Source organism: Solanum pennellii, chromosome 4 (assembly GCF_001406875.1).
Source record: "Solanum pennellii chromosome 4, SPENNV200".
Classification (NCBI taxonomy): domain Eukaryota; kingdom Viridiplantae; phylum Streptophyta; class Magnoliopsida; order Solanales; family Solanaceae; genus Solanum; species Solanum pennellii.
In genome coordinates this window covers 16,552,129-16,575,914 of record NC_028640.1, presented here as the reverse complement: position 1 = coordinate 16,575,914, position 23,786 = coordinate 16,552,129, and the positions used below count along the sequence as shown (strand labels likewise).

At 34.9% G+C, this 23,786-nt stretch overlaps 1 long non-coding RNA gene across 1 annotated transcript in view; it reads left to right on the top strand.

Moving 5' to 3' along the window:
- The window catches only part of LOC107017420, a 28,504-nt gene extending 10,872 nt beyond the window's left edge, over nt 1-17,632 (top strand). Inside the window, exon 3 of the long non-coding RNA XR_001456496.2 lies at nt 17,402-17,632. This is a non-coding gene — a long non-coding RNA (uncharacterized LOC107017420). The remainder of the gene's footprint in view (nt 1-17,401) is intronic.
- Nucleotides 17,633-23,786: the final 6,154 nt, after the last annotated feature.

The window sequence follows — 23,786 nt, the reverse complement described above, 5'->3', positions numbered from 1 at the left end:
GGGGGGGGGGGGGGGGTCACATGAGTTAAGGGGCGTCACTCATGGCCATAACCTGTCTGCAGCTAGTTCTGCTTGAAACTCTAACTCAGAAGCCACTTTACTAACTCTTTTCATGAACTTGTCAGGACCTACATATCTAGGACTTATCTTCCCTTTCTTTTCTAAATTTCATCACCCCCTTCATAGGTGATACTTTCTAAATAACCCAATCATCAACTTGGAACTCCAAGTCCTTTCTCCTTACAAATTTATAGGATTTCTGGCGAGTCTAGGCTGTCATAAGACTATCTCTAATGAGCTGGACTTTCTACATAGCATCATTGGCACATCCGGGAATACCCCCTAGACGTAACCAGTGTCGTCATCCTCTTTGAGGACTAAGACTAGCCTCTTAGCTTACATCATTACATTCATAGGTCAAATTTAGAAGAAAATTTAAAACTTATCATTACTTCAACTCGGAGGTTAATATAAACCTGTACATACACATAGCATAAATATATCGAGTATACATAGCATATATATATATAGCATATATATATATATATGTATATATATATATATATATATATATGTATATATATGGAGAGAGAGAGAGAGAGAGAGAGAATAGAATATAGTCATAATATTCGTCTCATCTCATAACCATCTGATAAGAGTATATAAAATTGTGCCTGGCCCATACATCAATAACAAGACCACATATAGGTCATACAAATGTTTAGTACTCAATGAAAGGAAAGAAACATAAGAGCAGTCATAATACTAAAAAAAACATCATTGCTTGATAGTGGCATCGCCTTCGGAAAGTTAGGACCTTCCCTACTTGGATGACTAAGAAATTCAATTTTTCTTCAATGTCGTCTCCAAAATTCTTTCAATGATTGAAACTTAAAATGTTGGCGAAAAGGAAGAAATGAGGTTAGTACAACACTTGTACTAAGTATGAGACCATATGCACACATATGATGAAAACATGCTAAAATAGGACATTTCATTAAGTATGCAATTTACTTTGAAAAACTTTATGCACATTCAACAAGACCATACCAAATCAATAAGACACGATCATTAAGTCATAGGAATGTACATCACAAGACCAACAACATCATAACTAGTCAGTCAACATGCATATCATGAAATTAGACATTCAGTCAAAGCAAGTCTACCATCAATTCATAACCTCAACAAGCATGAATAAGAGTTCATTATAACATGACCAAAGCAAGACAACTAACCACAACCCCTATCGAGTCAACAAGTTTAATGACCAAGAAAAGCCCCATAACCTTACTAAATAAAGTAACACAACAAGAATCATGACTAACATCCCACTTCACATATCATAACATTTAAGAGTACGTAGCATCATACTTTTACAATATAGACCAACGCATATTCATAAGTGACACCAATAAACATATAGTATCAACGATGTGGAAGTTCATTATATACATGTCATGTATCATTATAATTATTTTCATACATAAGAACATCCTTCTAAGACTACCTTCAAAGCTAACTAGTGAAATGTTTAGGTAGAGTCCCATACCCCTACCTAGACTAAGCTAAACCACTTAGGTCATGTTAGTTAGAGTTCCATACTTTAGTTAATTTTACCTTTTGGGAACATATTGCCCAAACATACATAGACCACATGAGCTAATTTGGAATCCAGTGTCATGGAACCATACACCGAAAGAAGGCGGACACTTTCCAAGGTAGTACTAAAACATGAACATAGCAACTACGTGGATCGACTAGATAGTATTCCTATGGTGGCAACATAGTTCAAGAACTAGGAGACATAGTTAGGACCCTCTTTATTCTACATGCATTTTAGTCTGCAATCTCAATAGTACATTAGTGATCCTACCTTCCCTATGTCGGAAGGGACACTCCTCACTCTAGTTCACTCGATGCTAAGCTAGAGTCTCTTTTTGAAATATCTTTAATATCTTTATTAATCATCATAGCTTATTATAGGTCATGGGGTCTAACCCTTGTATAACATCATCATCATCATAAGTCAATAAGAACCACATGAGTATTGGCCTTTCATTACAATTCATATAGGTGATGTTAGCACATTAACATTTTCATATCATGTTAAGGCACATTGGTAAATCATTCATCATCCTTATAATATTTACATCTTAAGCCAACATCTCACAAATCATAGTCAAGACATTTGAATTCAACATCATACCACCCTATCAATCCTACAAGGCATACTCCAATACAACATTATGACTTAATCACAATTAACCATAATTTTAAGTAAAGGATATGGAGCATAAGACTTACCAAGTTTCCTTCATAATTTATCATCAAGGTCTTAACATCAACCCTTAACTCAACCATATTAGGGTGTAACATCATCATAATTAAATGACCAACATGATAACAAGGCTAAAAGAATCACCAATCACAATTCAATACTAGATCATAGCTTAAGACAAGATACTTAGGTCAAACTCACAACATACTTCATAACCTAGATCACTTCTCACGAACTCGCATGAAATGACTATAAATCACCCTAATTAATTCATGGTTATTATAACAACAATATCTAGTAGTAATTAAACCAATAACCAAGTCAATTTATCCAATATAACCTAATTCATATCAAGATCATAACCTACGGTTAAGGTGAATAGGTCATTTTTTACAAACTAGACCAATCCATCAAGAAATAACATAATTGAGTTAGAATACAGGTTACTCTATTCATAATATCTAAAATTAATCATAAACAAATCAATTCATAACATCAATTTCGAGATTGGATGAAACCCACATGAAAACTCAACGTTGGAAATCAATTTGATGGAACCATCTGAGGAAAGAGGTCTCAAAAGGTGTATTAGATATTATACCTTGATAATTGATAAAGATTTATGGTGAAACTTGACCCTTTGCATCCCTTAAACCCTCTCCTAGATTGGTATTCGATGGAGTTCTTCACTAGAGAGAGAAAGAAGAAAGAAGGAAAAGAGTTTTGTTTTGTGAGTTATGAGAGCTTAGGTTAGTTTAATGGGGATGTGGTCTTTATATGGGGTGTTAATTAACTTAATTAGGCTTCCCTTAACCCCTAAATAACGACCTAACCCCTTAATTAATTAATTGGAACTAACTTAAAACATGAAGAAAGTCAGGCCCTCACAGACGAGACCTCGACCAACAGTCTGTTTGTGAGTCAACGCCCTTGCCCCCTTCCGTGCTGCTCATCCGTCGATGAGTTCAGAGACTATACAAAACAGGTCCTTCAGATATTTGGCTAAATGTTGGTCGACAGATGGCATTGATGTCCCGTCGATCCACACATGTTCCGTCGCCTCCCTTCGTGGGTGCACACTGCCCAAGCAGTGATTTTGACCCCAAATGAAAGGGTCCTCCTCAAGGGCCCTTGGTTGGCCCTTGGGAAGTTGTACCCTGATGTTTCGACCATGAATAATCTTAAACATATGTTAGACACTCTTTCACCAATTTTAATAATTTTCCGACTCTTAAAAGCTAGTCAAATAGGCTAAGGCACGCTAGTAACTCGTTGAACCATTTTCCGGATGACATGGATGTTCTTGGAAGTTTGGTTTCTAGATTCTCTAAATGACTTATAATCATCAAAATGAAATTTAAAAAAGTGTCTACTCCTTATGACACTTACATTAGGCTCTCGAACACATTCTGGATTTTTCGGCGTGTTACATTATCCCCCCCCCCCCAAAGGAACATTCGTCCCAGAATGACACTAAAAATCTTTTCAAGGAAGGAGTAGACTCAAGACTTGCAGCCCAACCAACAACAATAGATAACAACATCAACCATATCACATACACAAGGCAATTATAAATTACAATTACCACACCTAAGGCTCAACATTACATTATGTGGAATATCCTTCTCACAACAACAAGAGCTCAACATTGCATTGATGAGTGAATTATGTCAAAGTTCAACTTACCAACATGTTACATATCATTTCTTAAATAATCACCATATCAAATGCACAACATAACTCAAAACAAGCCAAAGAGCAAAATTGACAATTTTCAAGTTAATTAGGCATGTTTCACTGTAATTTCAATGTAACAATATAAAAAATGCACATTTTACAAAACTTCACCTAAAATCACGAAACTTCAAATATTAGTCATTCTTTCATTATTAGTAAGAACAACAACCTTAGTTACAAAACTGATGAGGGTAACGAGACTTCATGTCGGCCTCGGCCTCCCATGTTGCACCCTTAACTAGGTGATTCTTGCAGAACACCTTTACGAAAGCCACCTCTTTATTGCTCAAATTCTTTACTTTCCTATCAAGGATTTGAACTGGAACTTCCTCATAAGAGAGGTCATCCTCCACACCAAGACCCTCAATAGGAAGACTACACTGGGGATCACCGATACACTTCTTAAGCATGGAAACATGGAAAACCTGATGAACCAAAGCCAATTCACTAGGCAACCTTAGCTCATAAGAAACCTTACAAACCCTTTGCAAGATTTCATAGGAACCCACATAAAAAGGACTCAACTTCCTTTTCTTGCCAAATCTAACCACCCATTTCATAGGCGAAATTTTCAAATACAACTTATCACCTTCTTCAAACTCTAAATCCCTTCTCCTATGTTCGACATAAGACTTTAGCAACTATAAGTTGTTTGCAACCAGTTCTTTATGATATGAACCTTATCTAAATTCTTATAAATCAAATCTAGACCAAGAAACGAAGGCTAACCCACTTCAAACCATCCAATAGGACACCTACACCTCCTACTATACAATGCTTCATAAGGAGCCATGGATATGGATGAATGGAAACTATTATTGTAATCAAACTCCACCAAAGGCAAATGCTTATCCCAATTTCCCTTGAAATAAATAATATAAGCTCTAAGCATATCCTCACGGATTTGAATAGTACGCTCTGCTTGGCCATCCGTTTGGGAATGTAAAGCGTTATTTAGCTTCACCTTAGTACCCAAACCTTCAGGATGACCTCAAAAACCTAGATGTGAATTGTGCACCCCCGATCCGATATGATGGATAACAGAATACCATGGCGACACCCAATCTCATCTATGAAGATCCTTGCATAATCTTCCGCCAAATAAGTATATTTTACGGGAATAAAATGAGCGGACTTGGTCAACCTATCCACAATCACCCATATAGATTCATATTGCCTTTGTGTTCGAGGAAAGCCTACCACAAAATCCATATTGATGTCTTCTTACTTCCAAGTAGGATCTTGGATTTCTTGAAGTAAAGCACATGGCTTTTTATGTTCGGCTTTCACTTGTTTGCAATTTAGACACTTAGCAACAAATTCCGCTATGTCCTTTTTCAAACCTTCCTACCAAAATACTTCCCTAAGGTCATGGTACATCTTTGTCGAACCCAGATGAATGGATTAACGGGGCCCATGGGCTTCTTCAAGGATCTAGTTCCTCAAACCATCTACATTGGGAACACACAAACTTTCTTGATATCTCAATACACCATCTGCCCCTAAGGAGAATGACTCATTAAGCTTACCAAGAACCGATTCCTTCAGATCTATCAATAATTGATCAAGGTGTTGTTGGGACTTCACCTCAACTACCAAATATGACTCGGATTTATGATGGATCATGAAACCACCATTCGGAGAATCTTCCAACCTCACACACAATCTAGCCAACCTATGAACATATTTCACTAGGTCTTTGTTGGCTTCATCTATATGAGACACACTACCCATGGATAAACGACTTAGAGCATCCGCAACCACATTGGCCTTGCCGGGGTGATAGAGAACACTCATGTCGTAATACTTCAATAATTCTAACCACCTTCTTTGTTGGAGATTTAACTCTTTTTGAGTAAACACATATTAAAGACTCTTGTGGTCGGTATACACATCAAAATGAACACCATACAAGTAATACCTCCATATTTTTAAGGTAAATACCACGACCGCTAATTCAAGATCATGAGTTCTATAGTTCCTCGCATGTACCTCAAGTTGTCTAGAAACATAGGCTACCACCTTCCTATGTTGCATAAGCACACACCCTAAACTCACTCGGGATGCATCACAATACACAATGAAACCCTTTGTATCCAACAGTAAAGTCAACACCGGAGCGGAAGTAAGCCTATCTTTCAAGATTTGGAAGCTTCTCTCACACGCCTCCGACCACTCAAATATCTTACTCTTTTGGGTCAAAGTAGTCAAGGGAGATGTAATGGACGCAAAACCATCCACAAACCTCCAATAGTAACCCGCTAGACCCAAGAAACTCTTAATGTCGGTTGCAGTCAATAGTGTAGGCCAATTTTTCACCACCTCAGTTTTCCCTGGATCAATCTCAACTCCTCACTAGATATGATATGACCAAGAAATGCCACAAACCTTAACAAAAACTAACATTTTCTGTACTTAACAAATAATTGATTCTCCTTAAGCACTTGTAACACCACCCTCAAATGGTTCATGTGATCACCCTTATTTTTTGAATATACCGAGATGTCATCACTGAAGACAATGACAAATGAATCTAGGTAACTTCGAAACACCCTATTCATAAGATCCACAAACATCGCCGGGGTATTTGTGAGACCGAAGGATATTACTAAGAAATCATAGTGACCATATCTAGTCCAAAATGCCAATTTTGGTATATCCTCACCTTTCACCCAAAGTTGATGATACCCCAATCTTAAGTAAATCTTAGAAGGTAGCTTGCCCTTGGAGTTGATCAAACAAGTCGTCAATCCAAGGGAGAGGATACGTGTTATTAAATAGTGAATTTATTGAGTTGTCGATAATCAATGCACATTCTAAGGGACCCATCCTTCTTCGTCACAAACAAAACCAGAGCACCCCATAGAAAAAACTAGGTGTAATGAAGCCTTTGTGTAGTAGATCTTTTAGTTGAGCCTTCAACTCTTTGGATTCGGACAGAGACATCCGATTATGAAATGGGATTTGTATGCGATAACAAGTCTCTACAAAAATCATTTCCCATTCAGAAGAATACTCGGAAGATCATTAGGAAAGACCTCCGGAAATCCCTTACAACGAGGACCTACTCAAAGGGGGAATTTTGGAGTCTAAATGTTAGACACTTACTATATGGTATAAACACCCTTTAGAGATAATTTTGCATGCTTTCAAACAAGAGATGATACGACCTCTAGGAATAGAATTTCTGCCCTTCCACTCTAAAACTAGCTCATTTGGAAAGTTAAACTTCACCACCCTCGTTCTACAATCTATCGAAGCAAAGCAAGCATACAACCAATCGATAACCGAATGAAATCAAAATCAAGCATATCAAGTTCTATTAGTTCAACATAAGAAACTTTATTGGGCAACATCATAGGAAAATTTCTATACACCCTTTTTGCAATAACCGACTCACCTACCGGGGTAGACATTATGAAAGGTTCATGCAATATATTGGGCAAAATGTAAAAATTTTATCTACTAGAGGTGTAACAAATGATAAAGTAGCACTAGGTTCAAGTAAGTCATATACATCAATGGAGAAGTCTTTCAACATTCCGATCACCACGTCGGGAGAAGTCTCTTTGTCACCCTTAGAGCGGAGAGCATAAAGGAGGTTCTTCTTCGGAGCCATATTTGAACCACTTGCTTGATCTTGACCACTAATATTTTCTTCACCCCTCACATTAGGGAAATCCCTAACCTCTTGCCCACTTTTACCACAACCAAAACAATTATCCGTTCAGTTAAGACAATCACCATAGTGCTTCTTGCCACACTTTCCACAAGTTGGCTTCTTGGTTGGTGAACCACTATCCCTTCCCTTAGACTTAGGGTTAGACACCCTATCATCCCTAGCCTTAGGGATCTTGGAAGGAACTTGATTAGAAATCCTCTTCTTAAACCTAGGCTTGTCTTGTATCCAAGCCTTCTCTTTGAAGAACCACCATCAAAAGATCTTGCATTCTTGGCATCTCTACTTTTCCTCTTAGCCCTTGCCTCTTCTACATGTTGAGCATTAACCAAATGACAAGAAATGTTCATTTTTCAATGTAGCATAGCAAAATGAAACTCATTTTTCAAATCATCCAACACCACTGTCACAAAACGACTCATTTTATCCCTAAGATCGGAAACCAAAGAAGGAGAATATTTTGACAATTTCGTGAATTTTAAGGGGTATTCAAGCACACTCATACCTCCTTGACAAAGGTAATGAACTCCACCACTTTAGTTTCCCTCTTATGCCTAGGAAAGAACCGATCAAGAAAAGCTTTTTTAAACACTTCCCAAGTCAGTGGTCCACCACTTAAAGGCCTATTATCCTTCCATTGGACGTACCATGATCGAGCCACATCTTTGATTTTGTAAGTGGCTAACTCGACCTTCTCACTAGTAGACAACCCCATAGCATAGAGGATCTTATATATTTCATCAATGAACTCTTAGAGGTCTTCTTCAACCTTGGACCCATAGAAAGTAGGTGGATTCATCTTAGTTAAATCACTTAGACAGGACGACATGGTAGCAAGTTGTTGATGAGCTCGGGGTACAACCTCCCGATTAGCTTGGGCCGTCATGGCTTGGGCTTGACTAGTGGTGGATTTTTCTTGGGTAGTAATGGCTTGGGACATTTGGAAGAGAGCGTCCCTTATGTTATCATCCGTCAAAGGAGGAGGACTTACCGGAGCTTGGTCATCATTCACATCTTTCTCAAGAGGAGGAACTTGATCACCACGGGGAGGAACTTTTGCATTGGCAATCTCTTCTTAAGTCTTTGTGTCACATTCCTTCGAGCATTCATTGACTATCATCACCATAAGAGGATTATATGTAAAAGAACATAGAGTTAACACTCCAAAGACACAATATTGGACTTCAGAGAAAGTGAGAGTTTCCTAAGCATAATATAGATTCCTATTCATAAGTGTGGCACGCTTCACAATTATGAATACGAACCTACATAGACGTGAGTGAAAGAGACATCGACTCAAAGGTATTTAACCTCATGCTCCGATACCGAGTTTGTCACATCCTTGAATACCCCCTAGACGTAACCGATATTGTCGTACTCTTTGAGGACTAAGACTAGCCTCTTAGCTTACATCATTACATTAATAGGTAAAATTTAGGGAAATATTTAAGTTTTTACTCGGAGGTTTACATAGATCTCTACATACACATAGTATAAATATATCGAGTATACATAGACCCTTCGTGTCAGAAGATTACTTAGTCTTCTTCTTTTATTGCACATAAATATATATATATAAAGAACATAACATAGTCATAATATTCATCTCACATCATAACCATTTGATAATAGTATATCAAATTGTGCCTAGCCCCTACATCAATAACAAGACCACATATAGGTCATACAAATGTATAGTACTCAACTAAAGGAAAGAAGCATAAGAGTAGTCTTAATACTAAAAACAATATCATGGCTTGATAGTGGCAGCGCCCTCGGAAAGTGAGGACCTTTTCTACTTGGATGATTAAGAAATTCAAGTCCTCTTTAATGTCGTCTCCAAAAGCCCTTCAACGACCGTTACCTAAAATGTTGGGGAAAAGGAAGAAATAGGGTTAGTCACTTGTACTAAGTATGAGACCATATGCATACATATCATGAAAAAATGCTAAAATAGGACATTTCATTAAGTATGCAATTTACTTTGAAAACCTTTATGCACATTCAACAGGACCATACCAAATAAATAAAACATAGTCATTAAGTCATAGGCATGTACATCACAAGACCAACAACATCACAACTAGTCAAGTCAACATGAATATCATGAAATTAGACATGAAGTCAAAGAAACTCTACCATCAAGTCATAACCTCAACAAGCATGAATAAGACTTCATTATAATATGACCAAAGCAAGATAATTAACCACAACCCCTATCAAGTCAACAAGTACAATGACCAAGCAAAGCCCCATAACCTTAATCAAGTAACCCAACAAGAATCATGACTAATATCCTACTTCACATATAATAACATTTAAAAGTACATAACACCATGCTTTAACAATATAGACCAACACATATTCATTCATAAGTGACACCAATCAACATATGGTATCAATGATGTGCAAGTTCACCATATATATGTCATGTAACACTATAATCATATTTATGCATAAGAACATCCTCCTAAGACTCTCTTCAAGGATAACTAGTGCTATGTTTAGGTAGAGTCCCATACCCCTACCTAGACTAAGCTAAAATCCTTAGATCATCTTAGTTAGAGTTCAATCCTTTAGTTCATTTTACTTTTTGGTAAAATCTTTCCCTAGCCAACATAGACCACACGAGCTAATGTGGAATCCGGTGTCATGGAACCCTACACCGAAAGAAGGCGGACTACTTGCCAAGGTGGTACCAAAACATGAACATAGTAACTATGTGGATCCACTAGCTAATATTCCTATGGGGGAAACATAGTTCAAGAACTAGGATACATAGTAGGGACCCTCTTTATGCTACATGCATTGTAGTCTCCAATCTCAAAATTAGTGATCCTACCTTCCCTATGTGGAAAGGGACACTCCTCACTCTAGTTCACTCGATGCTAAGCTAGAGTCCCTTTTTGAAATGGCTTTAATATCTTTATTAATCATCATAAGCTTATTGTAAGTCATAGGGTCTAACCCTTGTATAACATCATCATAATCATCATAACTTAATAAGAATCGCATGAGTATTGTCCTTTCATTACAATTCATATAGGTGAGGTTAGCACATTAACATTTTCATATCATGATAAGGCACATTGGTAAATTATTAACCATCCTTATAACATTTACATCTTAAGCCAACACCCTTACAAATCATACTCAAGACATTTCAATTCAAGATCATACCACCCTATCAATCCTAATACAAGGCATACTCCAATATAACATCATAACTTAATTACAATTAACGATAATTTGAAGTAAAGGATATGGATCATAAGACTTACCATGTCTCCTTCATAATTCATCATCAATGTCTTACCATCAACCCTTAACTCAACCCAATAGGGTGTAACATCATAATAATTCAATGCAATATGATTACAAGGCTAAAAGAATCACTACATCACAATTCAATACTAGATCATAACTTAAGATAAGATACTTAGGTCAAACTCACAACATACTTCATAACGTAGATCACTTCTCACGAACTAGCATAAAATGACTATAAATCACCCTTATTAATGCATGATTAGTATTACAACATCATCTAGTAGTAATTCAACCAATAACCATGTCAATTGGGCCAATATAACCTAATTCATATCAAGATCATAACCAAGGTAAGGGTAATAGGTCATCTTCTACAAACTAGACCAATACATCAAGAAATAACATAATTAAGTTAGAATACATGTTACTAAATTCATAATATCTAAAAGAAATCATAAAAAAATCAATTCCTAACATCAATTTCGAGATTGGATGAAACCCACTTGAAAACTGGACTTTGGAAATCAATTTGATGGAACCATTTGATGAAAGAGCTCTCAAAGGTGAATTAGATCCCATACCTTGCTAATTGATGGTGAAACTTGACCCTTTGCAGACCTTTAACCCTCTCCTAGCTTGGTATTCAATAGAGTTCTTCACTAGACAGAGAAATAAAAGAGAAGGAAGAGAGTATTGTTTTGTGAGTTATGAGAGCTTAGGTTTGTTTAGTGGAGTTGGGGTCTTTATATGTGGGGCTAATTAACCTAATTAGGCTTCCCTTAACCCCTAACTAATGAACTAACCCCTTAATTAATTAATTGGAACTAACTTAAAATGTGCAGTAAAACAGGCCCTCAAAGGCGAGACCTTCACCAACGGTCCGTCTGTGAGTCGACGACCCTTGCCCCCTTCTGTGCTGCTCATCGATCGATGAGTTCAGAGACCAGAAAAAACAAGTCCTTCAGGGATTTGGCTAAGTGTTGGTCAACGGATTGCATGGACGCTGCGTGATCCACACAGTTTCCATCGTCTCCCTTGGTGGGTGCACACTGCCCAGCCAGTGCTTTTGAACCCAAACGAAAGGGTCCTCCTCAAGGGCCCTTGGTTGGTCTAGGGTAGTCGTACTCGTACATTTTGACCATGAATCATCTTAAACACATTTTAGACACCCTTGCACCAATTTTTATCATTTTACAACTCTTAAAAGCTAGTCAAATAGGCTAAGGCACGCTAGTACCTCATTGAACCAGTTTCCAAACGTCATGAACGTTTGGGTTTCTAGGATTCCTAAATAACTTATAATAATCAAAATGGACCTTAAAACAATGTCTAATCCTTATTACACTTATGTTAGGCTCTAGAATACGTCTTAGATTTTTGAAGTGTTACAATAATTGAACCAAATCTATCCCTATCACAACTGCTTCACCTACTTTAAATCAACCAACTTGAGATATACGTCTACGCCCATAAAATGCCTTATAAGGGGACATATCAAAGAAGGAATGTGATTATTATGGGACAAAAACTATAAAAGAGGAAGTTGATAATCCCAATTACCATTGAAGACGATCACACAGACTCTCGACATGTCCTATAAGGATTGAATGGTACACTCTTTATGTGCATCCGTTTGTGGACAAAATTCTATGTTAAGATTAACTAGAGTACCAAAGCTTCCTGAAATGACTTCCAACACTAAGAGCTAAACGGAGGACCTCTATATGAGATGATAGACAAAGAAAATCTATGCAATATAACTATCTCATTAATGTAAAGATTAAGTCTTAAAAGACAAAAAATGTGTAGACTTAGTAATTTTACAAACTATCACCCAAATGGAGTCATGTTGTCTGCGAGTACAATGTAAACCTGTAATAAAGTCTATCTTGATAACTTCCCACTTTAAAGTAGGGATGTTGATCTCTTGAGTCATAACTCCTAGTTTCTAATGTTTAACCTTCCCTTGATAGGAATTAGGGAACTTAGCCACAAAATCAATGTCTTGCTTTTCCTTAACCTCCGCTACCAATGAAGATTCTGATCTATTATGGATTATCACACCACCATCTGATGTGTACATAGGACTAACTTCCTTAGTGAGCAAGTGAATGAATATCTATGATAATTCTTTCTCTTTTTCCTCTACATACGCTACACTAACCTTTATAGAGTATCTTTATGGACTTAAGGGAAGAGATAATTCGACCTATATTCACTGAGCTACTACCTTTACTGGTTCATTAGAAATTGGAAGTGAACGATCCTACTTCTACTATTGGCTGAGGCATAACAAGAATATGCCCAATCCACTCCTAGAATGATATCGAAATCCATCATTTCTAAGTCTACAAGGTTTGTTAAGGTGTTTTTCTAATAGAATGTGATAGGGAAATTTATGTATACCCGTCTAGCAATAAATGGGTTACCAACTATAGTAGAAACTGATAAGGATTCTGAAAGAGTTTCTGGATTGACCCCTAAAAACCCTATTCTACGAAGAGTTACAATGGTAAGAGTAGCCCTTAGATCTAACAATGCATAAAAATCTAAATGAAAGGCTCGTACGTACCAGTGACAATATTAGGAAAAATCTTCCTGATCCAGACAAGCCTTGATAGCATTAAATCTGCCTTGGCTTTGACCGCCACGTGTACCACATGACAGACCCTACGGAGTTAGGAGACCTGCTGATGGTGCTGGAACTGTAGACTAAGATCTATTATTGCCACTTTCTTGACCCTGTCTGGCAGAAGGGCAATTCTTCACAATATGACCAGGCTTACAACACCCAAAACATCCTCCTTGCCTACAAGACACTCACTTGGATGGTTAACACACTTTGGACAATTGGGTATGTCTTATTTCCTGAAATATTTCGAGACTTGGAGACTGATACCTTACTATTTGGATCTTTTTGATAAAGTGATGTCCACCATTCGATTTTCGTGATTGTATTCAGAGTTCTCTATTCTAGCTTTCTTGTTGACCTTAGTTATTTCTCTAAGCTTATCTCCCAGAACTTGTTGATTGTTCTGATAAGTCATACTCTGAGCCAAAAGTTTGATAACATTACAAAACTCTGCAATCAAAAACTCATGGCTTGGGATTGGAGGGACTGCATTAGCATTACATTCATTAACATTTTGTGGTAAGCGCTACGAGGAGGCATGATTTTAAATGCATATCATAGTATTAGAACGAGGAAATTGGATCATACCTCACATACAATAAGAATATCAAGAAAGTGATGTTCTCCTAAAACACTCTGTAGCCTTCCTCTAATTAGACATGGTGCACTGCACAACCACGAACTTCTTAGTGCGACTTTCTAGACATCCTAGGACTCTCAAACCTAGGGCTTGAATACCAAGTATGTTATGCCTCGAAGCTACCCCAGGATGGGGACATGAGATATAGCATCAAAAGTGGCCGTAAGCTAACCCTGCTGGCATATCATAAGAATACTTACAAATATATTAAAATAAGAAAGTACTATACGAAAACATAAGCATGAAATAAACTGAAGTGACAGGAAATACCCAAACTATTTGAATAAATAAACTATGATTTCAATGACAATTGAAATATCAAACTCCGAAGCTAAAATTTAATCTAACTATGTCTCAAATAAAGCCTCTAAAAGACTAATAATGCTGGGACATTCCCAGCTAAATCTAGCAAAAACTAAAACTAAAGACTAAAAATTGAAAGATAATCATGTCACTCATCATTGAAGATTGAGGACTCACCACTAATGTAGCTTAAATAGAGATCGGGAACCGACCTATGCATGATTGGAAAGTTGAGGACCTTAACCTACATCACGAGAAGATGTAGCGTAGATTATGCGTCAGTACTTGAAAGGTACTCTGCATGCAGGATATAGTAAACTTGGACAATATATATATATATAATTGAGCAATGATATGAGATAATCATGATACTATACTAAAAGTAGTGAACATGAACCAATTGAATGCAGTGACCAAGTTGATACATGCTGATACTAAATAGGGAACTGTAACTGATAACTTGGTCAATGCAATAGTATCTTACTTTAGAAGATTCTAATAACCGACATAAAAACCACATGAGCTAAATGTGGAGTCCTATATATACGCCCCATCGAGAGGACCCAATAAACCTGGACAGATGTATAGAGGTGTGACTCACGTGATCACTAAACTGATGCCAAAGAGGGGACTTAAAATACGAGGACACATAGTTCTAAGAATTGAGGGTGACTGACCTTAGCCCAACCTGATATTAATTCTACTTCCAATTAAATATGTAATTAACATGTTATGACTGTAATTCTATAATATTGATAACTCAAAATACTGACATGCTAACTTAAAATGCAACATTTAACTTCTAATAATGAATATTGGAAAATTGACGCATGTATATCTATTTATCTATCCTAGCTAATGTAAGTCATGAATTAAAAGAACTACATAACCAGATTTCTGAGTTTATACAAGAATCTACGCAAAATGATTCTAATATCATGATAATCTAATTAGAAAGATTAAAGTAACTAATTCATAATAATCTACTGAAATTCGAGAAATCAGAAGTCTAGATAATATGAACAAAATCAAGAATCTGACTGAATTCTAGTGACCTAATGGATTAAACGAACCCACTAGTGAAATCCCAATACTAGGTGAAGAATCCCATGGATAGATCTTTTGATTTCAAGGTTGGATTTGATAGGAAATCGTTGCATTCTTAAACTAGGGCTGCTAGACCTTTCCACCTATTGTTTTGCTTTAACATTGATGAATTCTTATTGAATGATTGATTAGTTTAGGTTCTAATTAGTTTAATAGGCTAAAAATTACCAAAACTACGTAGTTTGTCAAATGCATTAGTAAAAGACCAAACGACCCCTGGCTTAAAAGTTGCCGAAGCAGAGAGTTGAAACTTGAGGGTCTGACCTACTACCTTGGACCACAGTTCATGGTCTTACCTACAGGCCCTAGGTCCTTGATTGGGTCTACCTTTAGCCAATTTTTGGGCTTTTTGGGGAGGGGCTGCATGTGGCCATCCACGGACCACACCACCTACGGTCCGTGGATCACCCTACGGTCTATGGGTGGTGACTGTCGGCTTCACTTGCAACTTCTGAAAATATGTTGGGCTGTCTATTTTTGGATACAATGTGCTACATGCTTCGTCCACTGCCTTCAATTAGGAGTTCCTTTAATTGTTGACACATGACAACATGTATCTTTTCAATTCAATTTCTGATTCTTTGAAACTTTATAAAATATATATTATTATACTTAATTTAATCCATTAAGGCCCCTGCTTGATTTCCTTCTTCAACCTTTCATCTTTAGTTCAGTTTAACTCTAAATTTCTTCATATTTACACCAATGTAATTCTACAAATAGAATATACTATTAAGCAAAATTCATAAAATTGTTTCTTAAAAAGGACAAATATATAATTAATAAATGTGAGGAAAATAATAATTTAAAATATGAATTTTTACCTTAAATCATGATGCATAAGCGTAAAAATGACTTCTAGGTGATTGCCATGATGTGCTTCAATTTATAATTGATGGTATTCTTATCCATAACCGTAAAAGTAACCAAAAGTGAATCCAATTTCAATGAAAAGTTATTGAACCCATTTTGTATAAACTAATTGATTTCAGTGAGGGAGACTTGAAATTCTTCTTCATTGTATTTCTTGTTGTTGGCAAGAATGGAGAAGGTCATAACTAAATTCACGAAATCATTCTTACTATTCCACCAACCCCAATTGATTACAAATCAGGCGGAAACTTAATTGGGAGTCTAAATTTTTATCCCGGTGAATATTGGAAGTGTTAGTTTTATTTAACTAATAAAAAAACTGTATTAATTTAATTGTAAAATAATAATGATTAATTGTTTTGATTCATATTATTTAATTAGTTTCTTATTGTTTATTTCTTACAAGATTAGAATTGATTGTTGTGTTGTTATTGATCATTAATGTTTTGTTAATTACTGATTAAGACTTTGTATTTCAAAACAAGACATGGAAGTAATTATTTATCTAATGAGAAGAAGATTTTTCGAGAGATAACAACAGCATTAAAGACAAGAAAAGAAATTGGAAGTTCTAAATTGGCTAACAATAAGGTGCCAAAAACTTTGCAAGTATTTCATTTATTTAGATATTCCATTGGATCATCAATTATAAGTTGAATCAAAAAATACTTTACTTTAGTTAATTTGTCTCTTCTTAATTGAACCTTAATTTAAATGAGTGGTTTATTAGTTGTTGTGTCGTAATGATATAATTTTGTTAATACATATTTAAAAATATTGAAATTGTAGTAATGTAAAATAGATACCTAAATTGCGAGAGATGTTTTACTAATAACTTGGCTAATGTACATAAATATCTTGACTTTTGTAATTTTGCAGGTTCTCAACAATCAAACACATTTTATGGAAATGACGTCCAATGCCACTGTGGAGAGACTTAAACAAAAAATACAATTGATCACAAAGGACATGAAATCAATTGAGAACCATTTAGATTGAATAAACAAAAATAACGAAAAGATTTTTGCACAATAAAGCAAATATTTTATGATGAAATAATTTCCCAAAAGTATATCTTGATGCACACAATTAAAAAAAACCATAATTTTTAGTGTTTCTATTTGACTAAGTATCTCTAAATTTCAAATTTATCTTTAATCTCCATATTCTCTTATAATTAATTTATAGATTTACGTTTTTCTCAAAAAAGGTTGGCCAATTCCGGACAACATTGGTGCAATTGTACACATTTTTTTTATTTGATGAGTTCAAATTTGAGACAATGTTGTTTGAAGCTAAAGAAGTGATTATCCATTGATTTGACTCCAATAATATGAACAGAAAGAAAAATCTATATAGGCAATAATTGTTGAAGCTCGAAGCTATAAAGTTTGAAATCAAATTTGCACAAGAACTCTATAGGGCGATTCATTGTACATTCTGAGGTTTTAAAGATGTATCTAGCACTTGCATTCACGGAAGAGGATGAAGTTAGTTTTTATAGTATATATGAATGTCTTAGTACCTCTTATAATTTTGAACCATATAGGGTGTATAATATTGTATTATCATATTTTTTTAAAAAAAAATTAATTTTTTATGGTGTTACATACCGGATTATATACCATGTTTTAAAGTTTATAGAATAGTGTTATAGGATGATAGTAGGTTATGCAACTGAATAAATAAAAGTTCAGTCACCTAGAGAAGGTGGGAAAGGAAGATGAAAGGATTTTGACTTTTCTGTTGCGATTTTTTCAAAAGATTGTGACTTTTTTTTTTGAAGGGGTGTCACTTTTTTAAGAGCTTGTAATTTTCCGAAAGGGTGTGACCTTGGTAAAGATTGTGATAGGGTTGTGACTTTTCTGAAAAATTATGACTTTTTCAAAGTGTTGTAATCTTTCAGATTAGGAACAATAAGTACTTATACATACTGATCTTTGTTGTCTTTATATAAATTCAGAGGTTCCCGCTCATTTTTCAACAATGAATTTTATGAACTATTTACTCTACACAAAATTCTAGTGTACTTTATCGCCTTTTAGTGGTTTTGTTGACACTGTAGTTTTATGTACTAATACACCGGTGAAGAACAGTGTCATATTCTTGGAGGATAAATTCCATTATCCTCAGGTAATTGAGGGAAATAATTTCCATAAGGACACACTGTGCATTCAATGGACTCGATTTATTCTTTTCGATATTGTTTTTGTTTGGTTGTAGATTATATTTTCTTCATTGAAGTTGACTTTCTAGTTTTTGATAATAAACTTTAAACTTTGTTGTTTCTTACGAAGTTATGCAAAGTTATTGTTTAAGTATCTTAGTAATGTAGATTGAAATCAATCATAAAGAAATAAGTTTTATTATTGTTATTATTATTATTAATTTTTATTCTGTTTGCAAACTAAACCGTGTATGGTTTTCTACTCCGTGTAAAATTAGTTTGTTTATGATTTTTAGACAATTAATTCTTATGAGTTTCTAGTTCTTTGGTTTGAAGAATATAAAACCTTACTGAAAGTATCAGATGTGATTTGGTTTGAAGAATATAAAAATTCCCCCAATTTATTACACACTGCGTTTGAATTGATATTTCAACTTGAAGAGTATAAAAACTTTGTTAGCAATACTAAAGCTAAACAATTTCAAAAGAATATAAACTTTAGTTACATACGCTGAAATCCCTCCTCTCCAATGCCAATGTGCAGAGACATAACAAAGGATATTAGATACTCCATCCGTTTCAAAAAGATTGGCCTAGTTTAATTTGGAATGGAGTTTAAGAAATGGAAGAAGACTTTTTAATCTTGTGGTTCTAAATTAAAGTTATGTCAAATATACCAACATGTCCTTTAATCTTGTATTCCTAAACATGCCTCGTGGAAAGTTAAAGTTAAAGTGTTACCAAAAAAGGAAAGGGACCATTCTTTTTTAAACAAACTAAAAAGGAAATAGGGACATTCTTTTTGAAATGGAGGGAGTATATCATAAAGCAAATATTTATGATGAAATAATAGCGTGAAAGTATATATTGAAGTACATCAATTAAATAAACCCATAATTTTTAGTGTTTTTATTTAACTAAGTATCTCAAACTATCAAATTTATCTTTCATCTCCATATTCTTTTCTATTTAATTTATAGATTATGTTTTACTCAAAATAGTGCGGCCAGATTTGGACGTCATAGCTAAATTATACATAATTATTTTGATTTGAGGAGTTCAAATTTGTTGGACAATGTTGTTTGAAGCTAAACAAATTGGTTATCCATTGATATGACGCCAACAATAAGAATAAAAATCAGAAACTTTATGGGCTCATAAGCTTTCAAGTTTGAAAATAAGATTTTCACAAAGTAACTCTATAGGGTGATTTGGTGTAGTTTTTGAGGTGTTATGGACATACCTAGCACTTGCATTCAAAGAATAAAGATGAAGTTAGTTTTTGTAGCATATATGGGTGTCTTAATACTTCTTATAGTTTTGTATCGTACATGGTGTATAATATCGTATGTATATCGTGCTTTTAACCATTACAATAAAGGAAAATTTTACTTTTTCTATGGTGTTTTTTGCCGGGTGCATAATATAATATACCATGTTTCAAACTTTTTAAACTAGCATTATAAGAAGATCTATGAAACTGAAAAAATAAAAGCTTCGTCATCTAGTGAAGGTGTGAAATGAATATGAAAGGATTTTGACTTTTCTAAAGAGTTGTGATTCTTTTGAAACGTTGTGACTTTTTTTGATGGAGTGTAACTTTTTGTTTTGGTTGTGATTTTTCTCGAAAGGGTGTGCTATGGGTGTGAATTTTCTCAAAAGTTATGACTTGTCCAAGGGGTTGTGACCTTTCAGATTAGGCATAAAAAGCACTAGTATATATTATCATTTGTTGTCTATGTACAAATCGAGGGGTTCTGTGTCATTTTTCCATAAGGAATTTTCTGTGTTTTTGTTTATTCTACACAAATGTTCTTAGGGTACTGTACTGATTTTGAGTGGTTCTTTGACGCTGTAGCTTTATGCACTAATACATCGGTGAGTGTCACGCCCGAGCCTACACCCTGTGCACGATTGACACTCGAGAATCATTGTTGTCCTCGAGCAAACTCTTGGCCTAGATTAAGTACTAGAGGAAGACTTACTTAACATAGAATTATCTCAAAATATAGATTCAAATGATAAAATGAGAATGTTTTAAAGGAAACATTCAACTGGCGAAAGAGGCAACTAGAGTCTGGGAACAAAACAACTGAAATGAACAAGACTCATGAACTACTTTCTATGAACAAGACTTATTTTCTACTGTTTATCTATATATTTAGACTTTAATACTATGAGGGATGTCGGTACAATACCCACGATCATCCTAAGAAACTTTAATGACAAAACATAATAAATGGATCATTCAGATTCAATGAAGCTAACCAGACATCTCCAGAACTCAACTGAATTAACAAAGCTCTGGGTGTTGATCCTGGTCACCTCATCATAAAAGATGCATGCCAAATGACGTCAGTAAATGGAATGTAGGAGCATATAAGGGAAAATATAAAAAAGACATAAGCTTGAACTGGAACTGAAAGAAACACTTACCTCATCTCAACTCAACCCATTTCAATATAAAGTAGTATTAATAATGCAGTATAAAGAAAAGATTTTCACACAATGGATAACAATTCATATATTTAAAAATGCAATATATCTTAGTTTATATGCAAAATTACAAAATAAAACTCCATTTGTGTATATATAAATACAAAATAAACTTTGTGTGGGAGGTTCCCTAACCAACAACGATTAATGTGAGCTAAGTGATGATATATCGTCTAGCCCACGCTTTTAGAACTGTCCTACAATTTTTAGGGGATAAAACCTACAACTAAGTGGATCCACTATTTTATGCTAAAAAAAGGAATCATCTAAAAAATATGTTCCTTTCTACCCACGTTAGCTACATAATTCATTAAGACTTTGAATTATGTGAACTCGTCCTCATATGGTACTCAATACTACGCAAAAAAATTTAATCAACCCATATGTTTAGAAACACAACTCTTTCTATGGTTTGAGATATTACTCAAAAATCGTTCTCTGAAAAGAGATGATACGCAAAACTTCTCAAAAACTCTTTAGGAAATCATAGTTTCCCCTCATCTAAAATTTTAAAACATTTACTCTTGGTAATACTTAGTTACCATATATAATTTCAAAAAAAAAAGAAATGACATCAATTCTTTCTCAAACTCAAATTCTCAAGTCATAAAGCAAGTTTTAAATGATTGTAAAAGACTTATTAAAATGATCCGGAAGAACTCTCAAGACTTGAATCTGAGATCTACCTTGAATTTCAATTATGGATTCAAGGTTAGGATTCATGATATGAATTATCTTTCGATGTTTTTTTAAAGTGATTAGAATTAGTATGGAGTAAAGGTGCACTTTTGATGAACTTAAACGGAGCAAACAACATAAAAATGGTAGGGGTGGGTGATCCTAGTGCACCGGTGGCGCGGGCCGCTAGTGTAACATTCCAGAAAATGTACTCGTCTAGTGAAGAGCCTATTAAGTTTTACGATTAGGTACTGGGGGTAAATAGGCATCCCAATGCCCAATATTTAGAAATATTGGGCATAGTTGAAAATATTGACTTGAAGGGTGTTAGCCAAATTTCTAAGTATTAATGAGCTTGTTTAAGAAATGTGCCTGCAATAAAGACCCTAAGCTAAAAAAAATATGTTTCATAGTATTTGCATAATATATATTAGGTATCCATGTGTCAAGCCTAGGCACCATAGCAAATGACCAATTAAAATGGGCACGTAGATTAAGCAGTGCCCAAGGACATAGTGAGGATCCTTGGGACAATAAGTAAACATTCCAAATGAATAATCAAGAATAGTTAGTTCAAAAAGTACAAGCAACACATGTTCAAGAACATGTGCAAGAACATGTGAAGAAACGGCAAAGGGAGGGGACAAGCCTAACTGAATTCGGTTAGGGTAGTTAGGGGGCAGGCGTGTGCAAGGGTTCTTCCATGTGGGGCCTGACTCCCTATAAAACTCTAGACTCTAACTGACTGACCTAACTAGCTAACTAAACTAGGAATAGCCTAAATAAACCAATTCTTGCACCCGACAACCTAAGATTTAACGGGGTGACACTAACCTAGTAACTAGTTAAAGAGACAACCTACTACCTAACCTAGGATTCAAAAAGTGTTAGTCATTGTCCCAAATACTTAGGGGTAATTTAGTAATTACTCTAGGTCCCTTAATTAATTAAATTAACAATTTATTAATTAACAAAATTTTTAAAATTTGGCCGAGACCCTAGCCAATTTCAAGATTTTTGTTAAGTCAAATGTTCTCATATGTTTAGTCAACGGTGTTTTAGTAATTAACTAATTTATTTATTTAATTTACTTAATTAGCCTTCGTTGAATGAGTAAAGATCAGTTCCTAAGACTTAGAATAACGTTCAAACACTAGAAACTCACGACACAAAATATTAAGCAAATGAAAGAAAAATAGAAAAGTTTCTCATAATTCTCTTAGGCAATTTCAAGGTTTTTTTCAAGGATTCGTGCAAGGTGATCTTCGAAGATTCAATTCTACATAAGGTATGGGTTTTCTCTCCTGGAATCCTTCCTACAAGAGTCTTTTCAAATGCTTCAAACTCATGAATTTCAAAACTAGGGTTGTTCCCAATGACATTGTTGAACATCCATCTCCTTAGGTATCCTTGTTTTCGATTCTAAAAAGTATGTAGATGTAAATCTAGAGCATGTTGTTGGTATGGGGTACTAACTGATTTTTAGGTGTATGTTTCTTGATTTTCTAATGAGTAATGAGACCTATAGATTGGATTCAAATGATTTGAGTGTTAGGTACATGAATTAAGGAATGATATAATGTTTACTTGTGTTCCGATAATATGAAGTTACTATAAATCGGCTATGAAGTTTAGTTACTGTTAAAATGTTAAAGTTTCGACTTGTTTATGTTCAGGAATCAATATATTACATTCATGAAGCTAATTGATTTGGTTAGTGATAACATAATGAAAATAGTTTAAGTAAAGTTTGGTTCATGCCAATAAATTGGCTAACAATGTTTGCCCAAAAAGTTGAATGGAATTGGCTTGTAATGTTATTTTAAAGTAATGAAAAGATTGACTAATGACTAATGTATTCTAAATTAAGCATGACCAAAGTAACTTTGAGTTCATAACCAAGGGTATTCCAATCATTGAGAC